Source organism: Meles meles, chromosome 7 (genome assembly GCF_922984935.1).
Source record: "Meles meles chromosome 7, mMelMel3.1 paternal haplotype, whole genome shotgun sequence".
NCBI lineage: Eukaryota > Metazoa > Chordata > Mammalia > Carnivora > Mustelidae > Meles > Meles meles.
The window spans coordinates 134,438,810-134,458,300 of NC_060072.1; the positions used below are offsets into that span (position 1 = coordinate 134,438,810).

General features: G+C 43.7%; 2 long non-coding RNA genes across 2 annotated transcripts; both read left to right on the plus strand.

The window, feature by feature from the left end:
* The first annotated feature begins 1,673 nt into the window (after positions 1–1,673).
* Positions 1,674–4,114, plus strand: LOC123946993. The gene is made up of 4 exons (XR_006819686.1): positions 1,674–1,811; positions 1,964–2,044; positions 2,181–2,375; positions 3,987–4,114. It is a non-coding gene; the product is annotated as an uncharacterized LOC123946993 (long non-coding RNA).
* Positions 4,115–10,726: 6,612 nt separating this feature from the next.
* Positions 10,727–12,838, plus strand: LOC123946994. The gene is made up of 3 exons (XR_006819687.1): positions 10,727–10,806; positions 11,255–11,561; positions 12,474–12,838. It is a non-coding gene; the product is annotated as an uncharacterized LOC123946994 (long non-coding RNA).
* Positions 12,839–19,491: the final 6,653 nt, after the last annotated feature.

Consider the following 19,491-nt stretch of genomic DNA (forward strand, 5'->3'; position numbering starts at 1 on the left):
TAAATAAGGGTTATATCTGGTATAGTTTCTTTATTTTAGAATTAAATCCTTTTGAGTTTCTGCCTGCATTTATCACTCTGCATTGTCTTTAAATGGCTGTTTTATTTGTATGTTGTCTGGATAATTCATATTCTTATGTGAGTTGATCTGATATAAGCCGCTTGGCCATATCAGAAGCTGGTGGAATGAGCAGGATGAGACTAGGATCTATTATCTTCATTTTCCTGTGTGGGTGGTCAGCTCTAGTTCCGTAATTTTTTAAAAGGTTTATTTATTTATTTGGGAGAAAGAGAGCACAAGCAGGAGATGCAGAGGGAGGAGAGAGAATTTCAAGCCAACTCCACACTGAATGTGGAGTCTGAAGTGGGACTCGATCTCACGACCCTGAGATCATAACTTGGCACAAAACCAAGAGTCAGACGCTTAACCAAATGAGCCATCCAGGTGCCCCATAATTTAAATGTTTTCTTGTATCTTGCAATCTCTGTAATATATTAGAGGGGAAAAACTTCCTGTTTGCTTTATAGAGACAGTTCAGGGGCTAGGTCACCTGTAGGCCAGTTCTGGCTCCAATACCAGCGTTAGGATGCTCGGAGAGTTATTGAATCTACCTTCTAAAATTTTTTAGGGGCGCCTGGGTGGCTCAGCGGGTTAAAGCCTCTGCCTTCAGCTTGGGTCATGATCCCGGGGTCCTGGAATCAAGCCCCACACTGGGCTCTCTGCTCGGCAGGGAGCCTGCTTCCTCCTCTCTCTCTGCCTGCCTCTCTGCCTACTTGTGATTTCTCTCTCTGACAAATAAATAAATAAAATCTTAAAAAAATTTTTTTTAAATACCTGCCTTACTAGACTGTGAAGATGAAATGAGACAGTTTATATAAAGCACTACGGTCCTTTACTTTTATCGGTCTTCCCTCAGATGAGCCTAAAGTGATTTGTTCCATAAAATACTGAAATCTCACCATAACTTTCCTTAAACAGATTTGACTTTTTACCAAACTCTGCTCTGCTATATTCTACCCAAGAGGTTTATTTACTGAAGTGCCCCCAGGTGTTTGATAAGTGGTTACTGTTACTTAAAAGTAAGTCCTATATGTTAGTTTTGATCTCTTAGAAATATACAATGCATAAGTAGCGCTATTTTATTTAGACAGAGAAAATGAGACTTTGTCGTTTGCAAGCTAATTTGAGGTTTGGGCCAAACCAGTAGACTCTCACTTTGCTTTTCACCAAATGAAATTAGTTTTTGGCAACAAGATTCAAGGTAATTGACTCTGAAGCTGCTGGCGCTTTAAGTATTGTCTAACCAAATTTTTATAGTTCAGAGAACAGAAAACCCAATTTTCCCTCTTATGAATTTAATCCAATGTAAACATAAACTTTCAAGGTTTGTTCAGGGATGCTAATTACTTTCTTCTTCAATTTTTCCATGATGAAGCTATTCTTGGGTGTCCGCAAGCAGGATTAAACCTCAGGAGCATCTGAGGCCACTGGAAAATGCTTCATTGTCTTTCCTTCTTTCTGGGTCACTCAGTATTTGATTATCCAGACTAATGGTAGGAAGGGAAAGCATGAATAATTAAATTGTACAGACAAACTCTTGTACCTTATTTTGGCCGAAGACTGCACCCTTATTCTTCAACTATTTTCCAGAAGAGCTAACAAGTAAAATGGTTTGTTTCCTGTCTTTGCTCTATTTCCTCCGTCCTTTCAGAAACGTATTGACAAATGACAGATTGTCTCTCTCCTAAGTACCCCGTTTCCTCTGCCATCAAGGAGTGGTATCAACAACAAGGCAACAAGCGGAGATCTAGGTAATAATTCCCCAAAAATGTAGACTTGCCTATTCTAGAACGTTCTGGTTATACAAAGAAAGAACTCGAGGCTGAATTTGGCTCCTGGCTTTTCCTTTTCTTGATCATTTTCCAGTGAACTTAAATGATTTTCCTCTTTCTTCCCATTACAGGCTTTTCTGGCACCTCAGAAGTAACAATGGAAATAAACATTTAACAGATGGTCCCAGCAGTTTCCCTGACACACACACAAGGTACAAAAGGGAAGCATACATAATGGAGTCGATTCGATCTTATTTTAATTTATGTTATTTCCCACAGAATAATTTCTAGTCACATTTGTTTGTTTGTTTGTTTCTCCCTTTTATCTCTGTGGTCCCTTACATACAGATTCTGGAGTCTTCTTCAAGGTCAGACCCTGTACCTCCCTGATCCCCATCTCCACGCCACAGAGAACAGCTCATCCTACTGTTAGCATAAATGGCTTCACCACCGCTCCCCTGCCAAAGTTCTTCGCTAAAAATTAGGAAGGTTTCCCACATCTGCACCTGGTTCTCTCACGAAACCAGAGGTCACAGGGTGGAGGTAAGCAAGAGAGGAAGAAAAGAAAGAGTTGAGGGAATATACTAAAGTCCTTTTGTTGATAAATGGGAGAATGAGAAAAACCTAGGGTACACATGTGCGCCTCGAGGTTGTTGTGTGTTTTTTTTTTTTTTTAAGATTTTATTTATTTATTTGAGAGAGAGAGACAGCATGAGAGGGGAGAGGTCAGAGGGAGAAGAAGACTCCCCATGGAGTTGGGAGCCCGATGTGGGACTTGATCCTGGGACTCTAGGATCATGACCTGAGCCGAAGGCAGTTGCCTAACCAACTGAGTCACCCACGCGCCCTCGCCTCGAGGTTTTAGGGAAGCCCGAGAGGTCTATGAAAAGACCACCACTGGGAGTCTTTTTTTGCACATGGCCTGCAGGTGACACGAGTTCAAGGCCAAAGTGTTCACAAACATAAGCAGGCCACTTGGTCTTGTGATCAAAAGCAAGGCCAAGTTCTGTATCTGAGCATTCCAAGGCATGAGGAGAAAAGCAACAGGTCACCAGGAAGGGCTGCATGAGGAGGAACAACCAAGCAGAAGGAAAACCAAGCCCAGTCCCCAGTCAGGGGATTCACAGCAACCAGGAGATGCTGATAAGAGGCAGAGTCCTACACAGGCAATGGCCCAGATCGGCAGCAAAACCCAGTGAAATCCAGGGGTGCCTGGGTGGCTCAGCAGGTTAAAGCCTCTGCCTTCGGCTCCGGTCATGATCCCAGGGTCCTGGGATCGAGCCCCGCATCGGGCTCTCTGCTTAGCTGGGAGCCTGCTTCCTCCTCTCTCTCTGCCTGCCTGTCTGCCTACTTATGATCTCTATCTGTCAAATAAATAAATCTTTAAAAAAAAAAAAAACCAGTGAAATCCAGGAGCAAAGAGCTGAGACGCCTGTTCTGCTGTTCTCTGCCCTGCACATTTGACTCATCAAGGCGGGGAGCAGGCCAGGGTTGTATAACACGCTGCGGACCTAAGAGAGGCAGGGGATTCTCACAAAGCCAAGCTCAGGTGCTGGACTGCTTGTGGTCTCCATGCCAGCCCCCCTCCCATCCCCCCAGGTCAAGGTTTTATCTTAAAGGCAGATACGTATTGACTTGGAAATATTCAGTGTTGTATGAGAAAGGAAGGAAGTGGAAATGGGTGTTGGGGGCAGCCAGGGTAGGGCAAGAGAAGGCATCCAGTGCTTTCTAAAAGGCAGACAAAGGAAGTCAAGAAGGCTGGCTTCCCACGGTGATGGAGGTGATGGATGGATGTGTTAGCTGAACTTCCTGCGGTGATCATTTTGCAGTGTTTATGTACTAAATCACATCATTATGTTGTACACTTAAAACGTATACAGTGTTAAGTGTCAATTATATCTCAGTAAATCTGGAAAAAAAAAAAGAAAGGCGGCCAGCTTTGGAGTCACAATACCTCTATGGAAATCCTATCTCTGCCATTTACTACCTGAGTAACCAGGACAAGCTTTGAATGTCTATGCACCAACCCCCCCATGGTGAGGACCCTAGAGTCTCCTTCCTCATAAGGTTGTAGGAAGGATTAACTACAAATTGCTTACAAGAGTACCTTGCACAGGCAGGTCTCAATATATTTAGCTTTTGTTTTGTTCTTAGGCATGTTCTCAGCAGAGAGTTACTGATCATCTACAACTGATCGTCTAGGCGCCTTGCCAGGTGCCGGGAACGGTGTGGTAAACAAAACACACACAATCCTCGTGATCTTAGGAAGTAATACGTGAACAGAATTTGGAAATCTAGGTACGGGTCTGTACATAAAACATTGCGGAAAGCGAAAAAAGTTGATTTGGGTGACGTGAGATGTCGAGAGCTCATTTTTGGACCAGTTAAGCTGCAGAAATAGAAAAGAGCACGGGTATCTGGGAGAGAGCGGTCAGAGAATCTGTGTCATCATGAGAACCCTGTGACAGTAATGACAGCGGGGGGTGATCAGAAGGTGAAGAATGCACAGGAATACCCAGGGTTACATACTTGGGGTTTGTAGAAAAATTTCTTGTGAGGCGAACGAGATAACCACTACACTATGGAAACACGTACATGGAAAATTTCTTGAAATGAGGTAAAGATGTCAAAAAGAACAAAAGGAATTTCATGTCTGAAACCAACCCTCTCTGAGAACTGGCTATTACAGTTCTCAGTATTACAGATCTGGCTGGAGAGCTACCATGACAGTGAGAATTTGCTGAGCCAAGATCCAAAAGAGAAGGAGCCCCCACAGAGTCAAAACCGTGGGTGCCGTAGTCCCCCTTCCTGGCTTTGCCAATTGTGGAAGATGGAGCTGAGAGTTTGGAAAGCTGAGCAAAGCTTTTGTTGGATTCGTGGGGTGGGGAAACAAAGATGGGAAAAAACAATCCCATGGGATAAAGTTTAGGGCCACAAGGGGGAGAATCTCTGGTAAATACCCCCAATTTTCACTGGGACTTTGTGTAAGTTTAGCTATTCATGGGCCTTAGTTCCTCCATAGAAATTTCAGAGTCTGTGGAGTTCCTTAAAAAAGTCCTGTCAGAATTTGAATTCCATTAAATAGATTACTTTGGGGGAGAATTAATATCTTTATAATAATAAGTTGTCCTTCCTGGGGCTCCTGGGTGACTCAGATGGTTAAGCATCTGCCTTCAGCTCAGGTCATAATCTCCAGGTCCTGGGATCGAGCCCCGTGTCCGGCTCCTGGTTCAGTGGGGAGTCTGCTTCTCCCTCTCCGTCTGCCCCTCCCCCCTGCTCACACCTTCTCTTTCTCTCATTCTGTTTAAATGAGGAAATAAAATCTTAATAATAATAATAATGATAGCTTGCCCTTCCTGAGAACATGGAATGTGTTTCCGTTTATTCAGATCATCTTTTATGTCTTGGAGTTTAACAAATTTCTCCTTAGAGATCTTATATATTATTAGATAAATTAATCTCTAGATATTTATAGTTTCTGTTGTCGTTGTGAATGGTAACTTGGATATAACTAGCTACATAGGTGGATAGGACTGACATAGAGAAAGAGTATGGTTTATTGTCATTTGATTTTGCACCCAGCAACCTTGTTAAACTTTCTTTGTTGATTTTTTTCAGGTAGGAGACCATATCAGTTGTAAATGATGACATTTTAATCTTTTGTCTCTCTTTTTCTTTTCTTATAATGTTGGCAGGGACCTCTGGTACTAAATTAAGCAGGATCAAGGATAGCAGGTGCTTTTGTGATCTTCAAGGAAAGCATCTATACTTTCTCCACTAAATATAAAATGTGTCCTAAAATTTTTAGTAAATAATCTTTTCCCACTTGCGTAGAATGCCTCCTTCCATGGTGATGCCAGGTTGAAGAGATATATTACCATTATTATCCTCCTCTTTCCTTTCTCATCTTTACTAAAGTATGTTGAATTACTCATCAATTTTCTTAATTACTTAACATTTTCCTTGAGTAATATTTACACCAATATAATCAATATCCTTGAGTAATACAGAAACTGTCAAAGTCATCATTGTGGGTTATTCCAATCACCAATTCTTTTATTCTTTATATGTAGGCTGAGTTTTAGTAGAAGTCTCAAAGTTGGATCCTAAGTAGCAAACACCTGAGCAGTGTTTTTACCGTCCTGGGTGGTACTTAGTGAGGAGCACTGTATCATGACCCGGCCCTAGACTTGGTATCGGTGCAGTTCCATGAAAGGGCTGGTTGACCCGACTGGACTGTATCACTGAATCAGTAAATTCCATTTTTTCTTGGACTCATTTTTTTCCCCCTTACAAATCATCTTTCCTTATTTTTTTTTAAAGATTTTATTTATTTATTTGACAAAGATCACAAGTAGGCAGAGAGAGAAGAGAAAGCAGGCTCCCTGCCAAGCAGGGAGCCCGATGCGGGGCTCGATCTCAGAACCCTGGGATCATGACCTGAGCCGAGGGCAGAGGCTTTAACCCACTGAGCCACCCAGGTGCCCCTCATCTTTCCTTTTTTGAAGAAATTATACCTACACTTAATTGGTATCCTCTCTACATCATACCGTCACCCACATCTGTAACTATAGAAGAATCAACATGAAATTTACAGTTCAGATTTTAAAAATCATGTGAGATTAAAAATGTTAGATTCATAACTTTGTAAGATAGAGGTGATAATCATCTGGTTTTGAAATTAGTTCCGTTGGCAGTTCTATGAGTTTTTGGCTATTCTGACTGTCATGCAAACTGGAGGGAGAGGAGGGGCTATCCGTAGAGGGAGAGGCCGCCTTTGTGTCCAGGGCGCTCAGGACTAAGGTGCTGTACAGATTTGGAGCTCTCCTACCTTTATTTCTTTTTTCAGCAGGTAAGACAACATAGACATTTACTGCAGAATAAAGCTCTTAAGTGAAGTTGAGTCAAATGATCAATCTATATAAATGTATCTTAAGTTTAAAAAGGTTGAAGGGCATTTTATGATAAAATGGGGCTGCTTTATTAAAATCAAGGTAAATGGCAAATTATGGTATAATTAAATCGTTTCTAGTCAACTCAAATTTCATACTTACTTTTTACTGATGTTTTAGTTTCCTGTATGTGCCTTTTAGGTACAGACTTTGGAAACTGGACATTTTTTTTTTAAGATTTTATTTATTTATTTGTCAGAGAGACAGAGCACAAGCACGGGGAGTGGCAAGCAGAGGGAGAAGCGGGCTTCCCACTGAGCAAGGAGCCAGATGTGGGGCTCGATCCCAGGACTCTGGGATCATGGCCAGAGCCGAAGGCAGCCACTTAACTGACTGAGCCAATGGAAACTAGATGTTTTACTTATAAACTGAATTCACAAACTTGTTTATAAGCTTCTACAGTACAGCATTCTACAAAGGCTACATAAAAGTATAAAAGTGAATGTACTTGCAAATCTTGCCTGGAGTATGGATGCTTGAAAATTCTCATAGTTCTTCCCTCCCCTGAAATACATCTCCTCTGGCTTCTGGTTTATTAACAGAGCACAAGCATTTCAACAATTTGAGATAAAGTTTGAAATGTAAATAAACCAGAGTAGAAGAGTTACATATGTTCATATTCCCATGAAGCTCTTTTGGGAACCTTTTTTGGAAATTCAGGAGAAATCACCAAACTCTGAAACAGGGCAGAAGCGAGGTCTTCAGGAGCTGAACACAAATCCCGCTAAGCCTTCTGCTACAACCGGTCTTGTGATGCTCTGAAAGATTCTGTAATTCTCTGTAGTGACACCTAGTGGCTGGTGGCCATATCTGCATCATATGCCTTTAGAAAACAATGCTACTTTCCATTGTTTTAAATGGAAAAAGATTACCTTCCACCAAATCACAGTTTAATCACCCCACAACAGAGTAGAAAGCCAGTTGTCTTTTAACACTGATTTGAAAGCTACATTCCTTAGAATTCTTGGGTGGGATGTGCAAAAGGGGATGAAAAGAAATAACCAAATCCTTGGCAAGGTCCATTACTATATAATATACATTTTTTGAAAAGGTTTTATTTATTTGAGTGAGCGAGAGAGAATGAGCAATGAGTGGGGGGCAGACACAGAGAGGGAGAGAAGCAGATTCCCAAACTGAGCAGGAAGCCCAATGCAGAATTCCATCCCTGGGGCAGGAGATCAAAGCTGAGCCAAAGGCAGATGCTTAACGGACTGAGCCACCCAGGCACCCCTATTTAATATACATTGTAGAGTCTAATGAAACAAGTGAGAAACTGTCCCCTTATTTGAACAATCTGATAAGAGAAAGGAAACAATTCCACCAGAGTCAAGCCTCCTCACCTGGAGAGTCAAGAGGCGAGTGCGCTAGAGGCAAGTTTTTAGATTCTTGGAGGGAGCCTCCTCTCAGCCTCTCAAATTCTTCCTTCTTCATATCTTCTTGCTCAAGAATTAAATATAATCTGGGATGGGAAGATGATGTACGGTGCTCACTGAACATTTCTAAATCCTCGGGAATACTTACGTTGTGAACACATTGCTACGGACCACAGGCTTAATAAAGTACTGGGGAAAATAAAATGTGAGGACTCCCAATTTCCAACGAGGCACCAAGTTTCTGTCATCTTCCACCCCATGCTGGGAGATGCAGCAGCTGGCACCATTAAACTAGGTAACTGAAGTTTCCTAGGACAACCAGAGTAATAGTCACAGGATCATCTTGCCTATTTTTTTTTTTTTTTTTTTTTTTTTTTACTGCACCAGAATTCACTTAACCAATTTTCTCTTGCTGGACACTCGGTTTAAAATATTTTGACTGCTGGAGCACCTGGGTGGCTCAGTGGGTTAAAGCCTCTGCCTTTCGCTCAGGTCATGATCCCAGGGTCCTGGGATCAAGCCCCGCATCGGGCTCTCTGCTGGGCAGGGAGCCTGCTTCCTCCTCTCTCTCTCTCTCTCTCTCCCTGCCTCTCTCCCTACTTGTGATCGCTCTGTGTCAAATAAATAAATAAAATCTTTAAAAAAAAATAAAATATTTTGACTGCTGCAGATAGCTTGGCAACGAGCATCCTCAGACACACACATTTGTATCCAGTACTGAGATTTTAAGTGTAATGAATTATTTAAGATATGCAAAAGAGCACAAATCATTGTTTCAAAATACTCGTGTACCGACCGCTCAGGAGCCCCTTTGCATTCTTCTTGACCCTGTCCCCTTTCCTCTCCCAATGGTGAGCTCCTTATGTGGTGTGTGTGTCGTTCTTCTGCATTTCTTTCTTTTTTTTTTTTAAGATTTTATTTATTTATTTGATAGACAGAGATCACAAGTAGGCAGAGAGGCAGGCAAAGAGGGAGGAGGAAGCAGGATCCCTGCTGAGCAGAGAGCCCCATGTGGGGCTCGATCCCAGGACCCTGAGATCATGACCTGACTTGAAGGCAGAGGCTTTAACCCACTGAGCCACCCAGGCGCCCCCCACCTTCTGCATTTCTTTATGCCTTCCCTGCCGGGCGGGCTTGTATCTCTGCAGCACATGGATATTAACCGCTTAGTATTTAACTTCTCATATAGTTCGCTACTATGTACAGGTTTTCTGTACACAGTACAAAGAAAAATTTACATAACAAATATCGTGGCAGCTTTCAACCCCTCCATGAGGTAAGGGGCCTCACCCATTTTGTTCACTGCCTCATCCCCGAGGCCCAGACCAGTGCTTGGCACATGTTGCTTGGCAAAATAAATGTCAGTGAATGCTTGCTGCATGAAGCTACATTTCAGTGTAAATAGAAGGGAACGCTAGCTAGTGTTGACATAAGGAAAGTCAGAACAAATTCGGATGAATCGGGTCTGTTTCACCACTTTGCCTAGGGCAGCCTTGTGTAAGTTTCGAAGGGCTGGGAGTGATAAAAAGCCTCTTACCAGTACCTGGTCATCCCAGGTGAGTGGGTGTCTAATGTAGGCAACGCTTTTATCTGCGGGGCCTCTCTTTTTCCTTAAGGCAGGGTGCCCGGGAAGCCTGGGAGACCAACCTGTCTGTACAAGGAGAAGCCAAGGCACTAGGATGCCATTGAGTTTAATCCAAAGTGATACCAAGGGGATAACCTGGGATGATTCAGAGTCTAAAAATGCATTGTGCAAACAGACCCAGTGCCAGGCTCCCGGGTAATCTGGCTGCGCTGGGGAAGGCTCTGGATGAGGAATGCTGGGCTCCAACCTCAACACATGCTTCAACAAGGAGCCAAAGTACACCTCAACCAGAAATCTGTCAAGGCTGCTCTGACTTCTGAAATAGATCGTCAGCTGGAACTCACTGCTCATCCTAAACAAGTCAGGTCTAGTGGGGGAAACTGACACTTCAAAGTACCGAATGAAGAGGGGGGCACCTGGGTGGCTCAGTCGGTTAAGTGTCTGCCTTTGATTCAGGTCGTGATCCCAGGGTCCTGGGATCGAGCCCTGTGTCACCAGGTTCCCTGCTCAGAGGGGACCCTGCTTCCCCACCCCCGCTTGTACGTGCGCACTCTCTCTTTCTCTCTGACAAATAAATCAAATCTTTTTAAACATCAAAACCAAAAAAACAGAGTACTGAATGAAGAAACATTACCCCCCCAATGTTTTCCCCACATGTGCATACTTGCCACACCAAAAATGTGGCCTTTGCCCAAAAGCAATTTTTCCAGTTTTTGTGGTCTCACATCATAAAGCTTGAATGGCGGTTGGCCTGGAACTGAATTCTGTTGGCAGAGTCAACCGCATCCCAGCAGTGCCTAGGGCATAATGTAATGATGATGTCAAACCCTCCTGTTTCCTTTGATGAGACAAGAAAGTCTCTCAGGACCCCTGCTGGGCTCGCTGCGTGGACATCTTGGCGCTCAAGAGCATCCATCTGACCTTGAGCCACCTCCAGCCAGCCACCTGCTCTGTTTCTGGTTTCCAGGCTCCACAGCAATCAGGTGCCATGGAAGCTGCCAGGTGCCCGGAAGGAGCTCTGAAACCAGGCCTTGTTTGCAGCCCCAGCTGCCAGACGGATCCAGGTGAGGGCAATCAGCCTTATCCCTGAGCCAACATCGAGAGCAGCTTCTGGGCTCCTCCTCCAGCATGGCCCCTGCCCCTCTTACCTGGCCTTTTGCAGGCCCGCTTTACTTCCTTCATACCTGGACTCTGCAATGAGAAGGAACAGGACCACCGACAGCAAGGTAGAACCTTCCCAGCAGGAACCCACTCCCTGTTCCTCCTCCTGTTCCTCCCTGTCCGGCCGAGGCTTGCTTCCTGATTTCCCATTTCACAGAGGGAAGGGGAGAAGAGGAAAAAAGCTTTACATGTGAGCTTTGGGACAACTTCCCTTGGGATCATAGGACCAGAGTGGCTGACTCTTGCCCATGTCCTGGCTGTAGCTAAGATGAGTGTCACACAAAATGGTAAAATCAACAAGCTTCTCAGATTCTCCAACAACCCCTTTCCTCTTCTCTCTTCTATCTGCAGGCTTCCCTTCAACCCACGGCCAGGTCCCAGGGACCTCTAACCACCATGATGTCTGCCCACACACTCTTCTCTCCCTTCCTTCCTTCCTTCCTGGCTCTGCACAGGAGACGGTCGGGATAAGAAGTGGTTAAAGGAATTCACACCCCTGGATGAGAACTGAGCCTTTCATCGCCATGTCCCCAGGCATACGACAGTAGCGTTGGGCACACGGTAGCCACTCGACAAGTATCTACTGACTACAAGACTGAAAAAGTGTGAAATCCCAAGGATCCATCCACCCCCCGGGGTATTTGCCGGGAGGAATGAGGTAACGCTAACTGCCATCAGTTTCTCGCAGCTTACAAGTCACGTTTACACACTCAAAGGACAGGGTCTGTGCATTTCCAACAGCTCTGTGGTCTAGTTGACGTTTCATTGTACGGAAGAAATCTTACAAATGATACCATTGGGGAAACTCCTTCCTGGCTTGCACAAGCCTAACCCTGCATCCCTCATCCTTCCCTCCAGCACATAGACCTTTTTGCTTTTCACAGACCCACTGAGATTCTTATGAAGGGACAGAAAAAGAAACTAAGCCCCTCTCCTCTCTTCTCTTCTCCGTTCCTCTTTCTTTCTTTCTGACTGTTCTGGAATGTTCGAGGAAAATCTTGGGCTTGACACAGCCACTCCCTGTCTGGGAACTGTCAAGTCAACCTCTTGCAATTTTTTCCCTCCTGTTTTTCCTCTTTGTGTGTCTCTCCTGAGTATGTTGTCCTGTTTCCTGAGGCAGGAACCTGTCTTTGGGCAAGGTCGGAGGGTCGATGGCACCTCTGGGGGGCAGCTTTGTGGCAGCCGGTGACACAGCAGGCCGGATCTCAGCTGTTACTCATGGCTGACGCTTGCGTGCGAAGGGACATGTTAGGAACAGCGTTCATCTCCATCAGGCCGCTCTCAGGCCTGGGGAAGAGAAGACAGGCAGTGACTCACGTCACCACAGGAGAACCTGGTAGTCACCAGGGCTACAGGAAAATGACCTGAAAGAAAGGAGGAACCAAGAGAGGAAGCCCTGGCTTCCCGGCATCCCTCCCCACTTCCCCCATCCCCATCCTCCTCCACAGGCAGCTCTCCCCACCTCCTGCCTGAAGCCAGCTCCCCTCCTCCCCTCATCAAGTCCTCTAGCCTCGTGGGGGATGTGCTTCTCCGTCCCTAACCTGCTTCTCACTCCTCTGTGCTTCTGCAGGTCATTCCTTCTGCCTCCAAGACTCTTCCCTCAAGTCTGTATTCCTTTGATCTCTCCCTGGGCTTCAAAGCCCAAGTCAGACGTTTTCTGTCCTTTGCAACTTTCCCCTGATACCCTTATAGGGACCATAGACCACAGCGATGCTGTGTCAAGAAGAATTTATAAACTATGTACTCGGTGCTCAGCTTGACGATAACTGAAGTGGGGGATTCAGGGGAGGTAGAACGTGCAATCCGTGCTCCCGGGGACCAGAGCCCCGTCCGAGAGGCAGTGGGGCTCTCATGAGACCATGTAAACCAAGATCAACCCATCTGCCATTGCTTGGGAGAATCACTGCATGTTTTTAAGTAAAGAAGTTCCTGGTTCTTGGGGCGCCTGGGTGGCTCAGTGGGTTAAAGCCTCTGCCTTCAGCTCAGGTCATGATCTCAGGGTCCTGGGATCAAGCCCTGCATCAGGCTCTCTGCTCAGCAGGAAGCCTGCTTCCTCCTCTCTCTCTGCCTCTCTGACTACTTGTGATCTCTGTCAAATAAATAAATAAAATCTTAAAAAAAAAAAAAAAAAAGAAGTTCCTGCTTCTAATTTTCCTGGATCTTTCTATATAAGGTTACTCATGTTGGAAACAGCTTGACTGGAAATCGGTGCTTTCAGGGCAGGGCACCTGCTCTTGAATTTCATACAAAGCTGTTGATTCATGGGGCAGAGTGGCATCCCATGACAGACACCTGGTTTTGGCAGGTGTGGGAAGGATCTTGTGGGAAGGATGAAACAGAGGCAGGGGCTGGTTGCAGATGCTTGGAGTAGTTGGAGTAGGGAGGTCAGAGAGACTGGGCTAGACTGCGGCCAGGAGAATGAAACTGGAAGGGGCAGCCAGCATCACTGTTCCCAACCTTGCCTGAGGCTATAAAGAAGCTCTTGAAGGAGGAGAGGTTTGAAATTGTGCTAGGAAAAAGAGAGAGTGTCCGAAGGTATGGAACCCCAAATCAAGAAGGGATTTTCTATCTCGGAGAGGCTGCCATTGTATTTGAAAGTCTAATGTGCTCAGATTGTGTTTTGACAACCCCCCCCCCACCCCCTGGTAAGATTCAGTGTGTTGATTGTGAAACTGTGTGAATGTGTGGCAATGCGTTTTGTGGCATTGGTGATTATCTCAAGTCATCCAGAGAAGCCCAGAGCCCCTTGTTCCGCAGAATTATTTGATCTGGTCTTGAGTTGTCCTACCAGGTCTGACCTTCCAACAATGATGGCCTGCATTTCTCAATCAGAATTTGTATCTACAAATACTGTTAGTGCTCTTACGGAAAAATAGTCATAACGTTTGTTGCAGAAAACAGAAGCTAGCCCTATAAAGATATGTGTAAATACAAGACCCCCAAATTACCAATCAATTCACAACCCAAAAGTAATTGTGAACATTTTACGGTCTGGTTTCGGTGTTGTCTTAATGTTTGTACATGTGTGTTTTATTTTTTTATAAACACATTCTATTATTCTATTATCTTCAAAGAATCATCTTTGTTCTTTTTTTTTTAAATTAAAGATTTTATTTATTTGTTGAATGAGAGAGAGAAAGAGCATGAGAAGAAGGAGGGTCAGAGGGAGAAGCGGACTCCCCACCAAGCAGGGAGCCTGATGCGGGACTCGATCCCAGGACTCCAGGATCATGACCTGAGCTGAAGGTAGTTGCTTAACCAACCGCCCCAGAGAATCATCTTTGAATGCTGACTCCCTCTTTGCCTGGGGCTGGGAGGGGATAAGGAAACAACCGCACAAGAAAAACATAGTTCTATTCTAGAAGTAGACCTCCAGACCTCAAATACCCAACTTCTCAGCTCTGAATCTTAGTCCTGGAGGCATTTGGACCCTAGGCCACCTTCCTGCTCTTCCAGTTCCTAATTTGGGGGGCTTAAGGGAGTGAGCAGTCTGGAGGGGCAGGAGTTACTACTGAACTCAAGGTGTTAGAGTTGATTCCATGTTGAAACCTGAAGTCTCTACAGATAACCTTTGATCCACCTGTGAGGAGATGAACTCTCTTTGATTCCTTTAGATTCTCCAGCACTCTCCTTCACTGGAGTCCCAAATGGAAGCAGATGGATTCAAGAGTTGAAAGGCCCGTGTGTGTGGCATCAGGTCCAATCTCCCATCTGGGATAGGAACCCCTCCCCAGCATTTCTGCCTGGTAGGCCCCAACCTCAGTCGGTCATCACTAGAATAAAGAAATCAGGGCTGTTGATGTCATTGTTGGACGCCCCAAAAGCCTAACAATTCTATATTGATTTTCAGCAAAAATCTGATTTGAAATGAGGTGAAATGATAGAAAAATTACTTTCTTGTGATGGTCTTGCCCTCAGAGATCATTTATTTTAGACTGCATGGAAAGACTCCAGTTTCTTAGGAAAGGGGAAGGGTCAGGAAATTCCTGAAATTAGACACAAAACCACATGAGTGTGAGTATATGTGCTCCGTAATTTTGGAGGGGGGCTTGGGGCCAGAGCTTCTGTGAGATTCCGTAAGCCCAGGAATCCCACAGGGCTCTGCGCCATCCCTTGAGCCCCATGTTGAGTTGAGGGAGTCATACTCCAAAGGAGAGCAGACGGGATCTCAGATCTCCTTCAGATCGTGCTCAGTGAGAGGACCACTGACATCCCCACATGCCAGCTTGTCTCGGAGGTGCTGGGATTTTGTCTTTAGCCCAGAAAAAGTCCCCCTTCCCCAAGCAGGGCCCAGCAATGCGCAGTGTGTCCGAAGGCCAGCCACGTGGAAACAAAATGCCATCTGGGGCCTTTTTGTCGGTCCTGCTCTTCTTTCTCAGATGGGGCCGCCTGTCTGGGCCTGGACTTCTCTTGGTCAGCGCCCGCCCAGGTGTGGAAGAGGCATGAAGGATAATGGTTGTGTTTATGGAGCTGGAGTGTGTCATGAGGTTCTTCAGACAAAGGGGTCCAGAGGCCCCCACATTCCTAACTCATCATCTGCACACCCATTCAGGAGAAGGAAAGGAGAGTCGCGTCCTAAACACACACACACACAGGGACACTCTTCTCTCTTGTTTTTAGTGGTAAACCCTATCTGGGGGTTACCAGGTCTTGATTTACTTGAAAATATTTTGATATAATCTGTGTGCGCTGTGAAGAGGCTCCAATTTTCCAAACATCGTTAGTTATCATTTGAAAATCCCTAATGAGGGATCCCGGCTTCAGAGAGGGTCTGTTCCTTCAGTTCAAATATGATGAACTGAAATCTCCACACAAAGGCTGTGTCCAAGAGCAACGGGGATGTTGAAAGTGCCATTTCCCGTGGAGGAATGGGTGGTGTTCAAGTCATGCAAGTTGGTAACACCAGGTCTCAAATGAAATTTTTCTATTTCTTTTCTGAAACTAAAGCCTTCACAGATAAATATGTTCCTGTTTTTCTTGTCCTCTGTGGGCTCTCTCAAGAGTTTATCATACCTGTGGAGTTAAATCCAAAATATTTAATTTATCAATTCTGCTTCGCTGGGCTGGAGCCTCCTTATAGCAGTCAGCAACCCTCGCTTCCGCACAGGCTGGTTTGGTTCTAGATACACAGTCCCACCTTCTTGGCTCAAGCAGGTTAGACTGTGACCCTTTTTAAGACCTGCCCATATGCCATTGCCTTGGCCAGAAGCTCTCCTAGACAGAGCTCTGCTACTCCCTGAAGACACTAACAATTTTTAAACCTTCATTTTCTCATCTATGAAATAAGAAAAAAAAAAAATCCCTCCCTACTCTCTTACTAAGAATTTAATGACATTGGGGCGCCTGGGTGGCTCAGTGGATTAAGCCACTGCCTTCGGCTCAGGTCATGATCTCAGGGTCCTGGGATCGAGCCCCGCATCGGGCTCTCTGCTCCGCAGGGAGCCTGCTTCCTCCTCTCTCTCTGCCTGCCTCTCTGCCTAGTTGTGATCTCTCTCTGTCAAATAAATAAATAAAATCTTTAAAAAAAAAAAAAAGAATTTAATGAGATTATGTCTGTAAGGGGTTTAGCTGGGTGCCTGGCACAGGGAAAATGCTATTGTTTAAGTATTAGCATCTAGGTAACTCCTGCTTGATCACCAAAACTCATCTCACGTGCCTTCTTTTCTAGAGGTTTTCTCTGGTCACCTTCTCACACCCAAATATGTCCCGCTCCAGGCTCTCACAAAGTCTAGCCAACCACTATGGAAGTGTATACCACATTCTATGGTCAGTTTTCCTTTTGTGTATTATCTCCACCTAAAAACCATTAACTCCTTCAGGGAGGGAGTTATGCATTTTTTTGGGGGGGGGGAACAAAGTCCCCAGTGCCTAGTATATAATAGATGCTCAATAACTACTTAATAAGTTAATGAACAAATGCATGAACTACTTAGGGATGCATGGCTCCGTAAAGAGACCCTCGGGAGGAGGCCTTGAGAATTGGCACCCAATGGTGGAACGGTAGTCACCTGGAAAAGGAGTAAAGGAAGTTGACTTGGAAATTTCAGATAGAGATCAGCAGAATATATGGAAATGCTTCTGTGACTGTTCAAAACTGGAATGAGTTCTCTCAGTGGTATTTGCTTGCCCAGGGTTATTTCAGCAGGGGCCAGAAACAGTAGATGTATGTACCCGTGGCGTAGGAGAGTGGTCTGTAAGACGCTGTCTCACATTTTTTGACGTTCTCGACCATTCCATATGAGAAATAGTTTTGTGAAACATTCTGAAATAAATACTTGAGCTTTATTTTATACTAATTCTCTATCTTAATGTCCTTAACTCTTCTAAGTATACTTTTTAGTTTTCAAATGATCTGTATGTCTTTTGATCAATTTTATTACTTGCATATGTACTTATCCCATATGTGGCTAATAACAAAGATGATTTTATTGAAATACATTCTGTGAGATTGGCTGTTGCAAAATGGAGGTAAAGTTGTAAACTATTTGTATCAAATTTTTGGGTTTTAGTCCACTTACCGAAAGCACAACAATGGCTAAGGAGGCCATTTTGGCTTTAAAACCAGAATGATTTTAAACCAACAATGGTTTTAAAATAAAAAAATCAGAATCCGTTGTTAAAAAAACAAAAAAATTAAAAAAACAAAACAAAATAAAATTAAATTAAAAAATCAGGTAAATCTTGAGTTGACCCAAACTTCTAATTTCACAGTATGAGTGGATGCTGAAAATTTTTGAAAACCTCCAGAGAAAAGTCAAACCCAGAATAAGCCCAATGTATGGCGGCCAATTAGCCCTTGGGTGGGGAATATTTCAAGTTTTAACTTGTGTGCAAACTTTATGTAACCAGGAAGTTCCCATGTTAGCTCTGGGGTAAGTCCCTTTAATCACGGAGGAACACACGAGGGGGCTTTCCATTAAGCAGATATTATGTGAATACATTTTTAAAAATTGATCTAATCTACTCATCAAGAATGATTTGTCATTTTTATTAGCCAGTAGCCCTGGATTAAAAACATTTAGCAATTTTTTCCTGAAGCTTCTTTGGAAAAGCAGAGAGACCAGGAAGGAAACTTAGGAAAGAACCAGATTACTGCAAGGGTTTGTATCTTGCAAGCATTTTTTCTTTTTTAATTACTTTTTGGTTCTTTCTCCACATCAATGGGGCAAGCATGTAGGAGAGTTTGAAAGCTATGCCTTAAGATTAAAGCATCTCTTTTCAACACCAAGCAGAGAGAAGACCAAGATAAGCAGCTAAAGTGTAATGCTTTCAGTAAAATCAGATTAGATTTGAGAATTACCCAGTTTGGCTCCCTGTCTTGGTCAAATAAACATAATATTAGTTACATCTTGACTCCACCGGTGGTCATGGGCATAGGGTTTACTGATACTCATCTCTGAGAATCTTCCTTGGCTTTAACAAAACATAGGCTTGCTATTGTTTTTCATGATGAATGTGTCAACTGGTCCCACCCTATACGGATCCCACTAGGAAAATGAAAATTCCTGGCAAAAGCCTATGAATAAATAAAAGGCCTCCTAGTCACTGACAAAAATAAGCCATTATGGCATTTCTGCTGGTAATCTCATTGTTTGGAAATATGCACCATATGGCGTTGAGGACGGACTCACAATGAACTGCTAAATTTCTTAGAAGATTTCCTGTTGTATAAAATTGATAAAGTAACATTCTCAATCTCATTATACTTCGATTCCTTTTTTTTTTCCTTTTCTAATATGCCATGTCAAGAATAGAGTAAGTAAATGACATCCAACATCTCAACAGCTGGATAGTGCAATTAATCTTATAAGATTATTAAGCTCACAGAATAGCATGGACTTTAAAAAAACAAAACAATAACACAACTGTAGTGTACTAATGCTTGCCTTTTAGGCATTGTATAGACGTAGAATTTTATTTCATGTTTAGAAGAGTCCTTATTTATAAAGAGGGAGGAGGAGGGGAATCCCAGTAGTCAAAGTGTGGTTGAAAGTTTCCCTTAAATTCCTACAGTTCTATGTAAGAAACAATATTATGCCTTTGAATTTGTGATACCTTTTCTGGAGGTGATGCTCAAGAAAGTACAATTTTCTGAGATTAAGCCACCCTGAGAATTCTAAAATATTTTCAGTTTGCGAGGAAGTCCTATATCTGAATTACTTGCCATTTCTCCTAAATACTGAGATCAAAATCGCCTTGAGCTTTGAGAAGGTATTCTATGTAAAACATCATATTGGCAACAATACGTCAGTGTATCTTTAAGCAGAGACATCTCAATAATGAGCTCTGTTTTGGGCACCATTCTATAGGGCATGAATTTAATATTCTGCCATTCAGGACACGAGAATGGTGATCATACCTGCCATCTAGGCTCTCCCAACTTATTGACGGTTTCTCCAAAATATCTTAACTTGAATACCAAGGAAGGAACCTGGCCCAGGGGCTGAGAAACACTTCACTCTGCGGTAGCTTTTCGTGTCCTAACTACCAACATCCACTATGATGGTAGGAGTACTCTCTTTATTTTAAATTTTTTCTTATAAATATGTATATCTATGTTGATGCCGTGTCATCAAACAGAAAGGCAA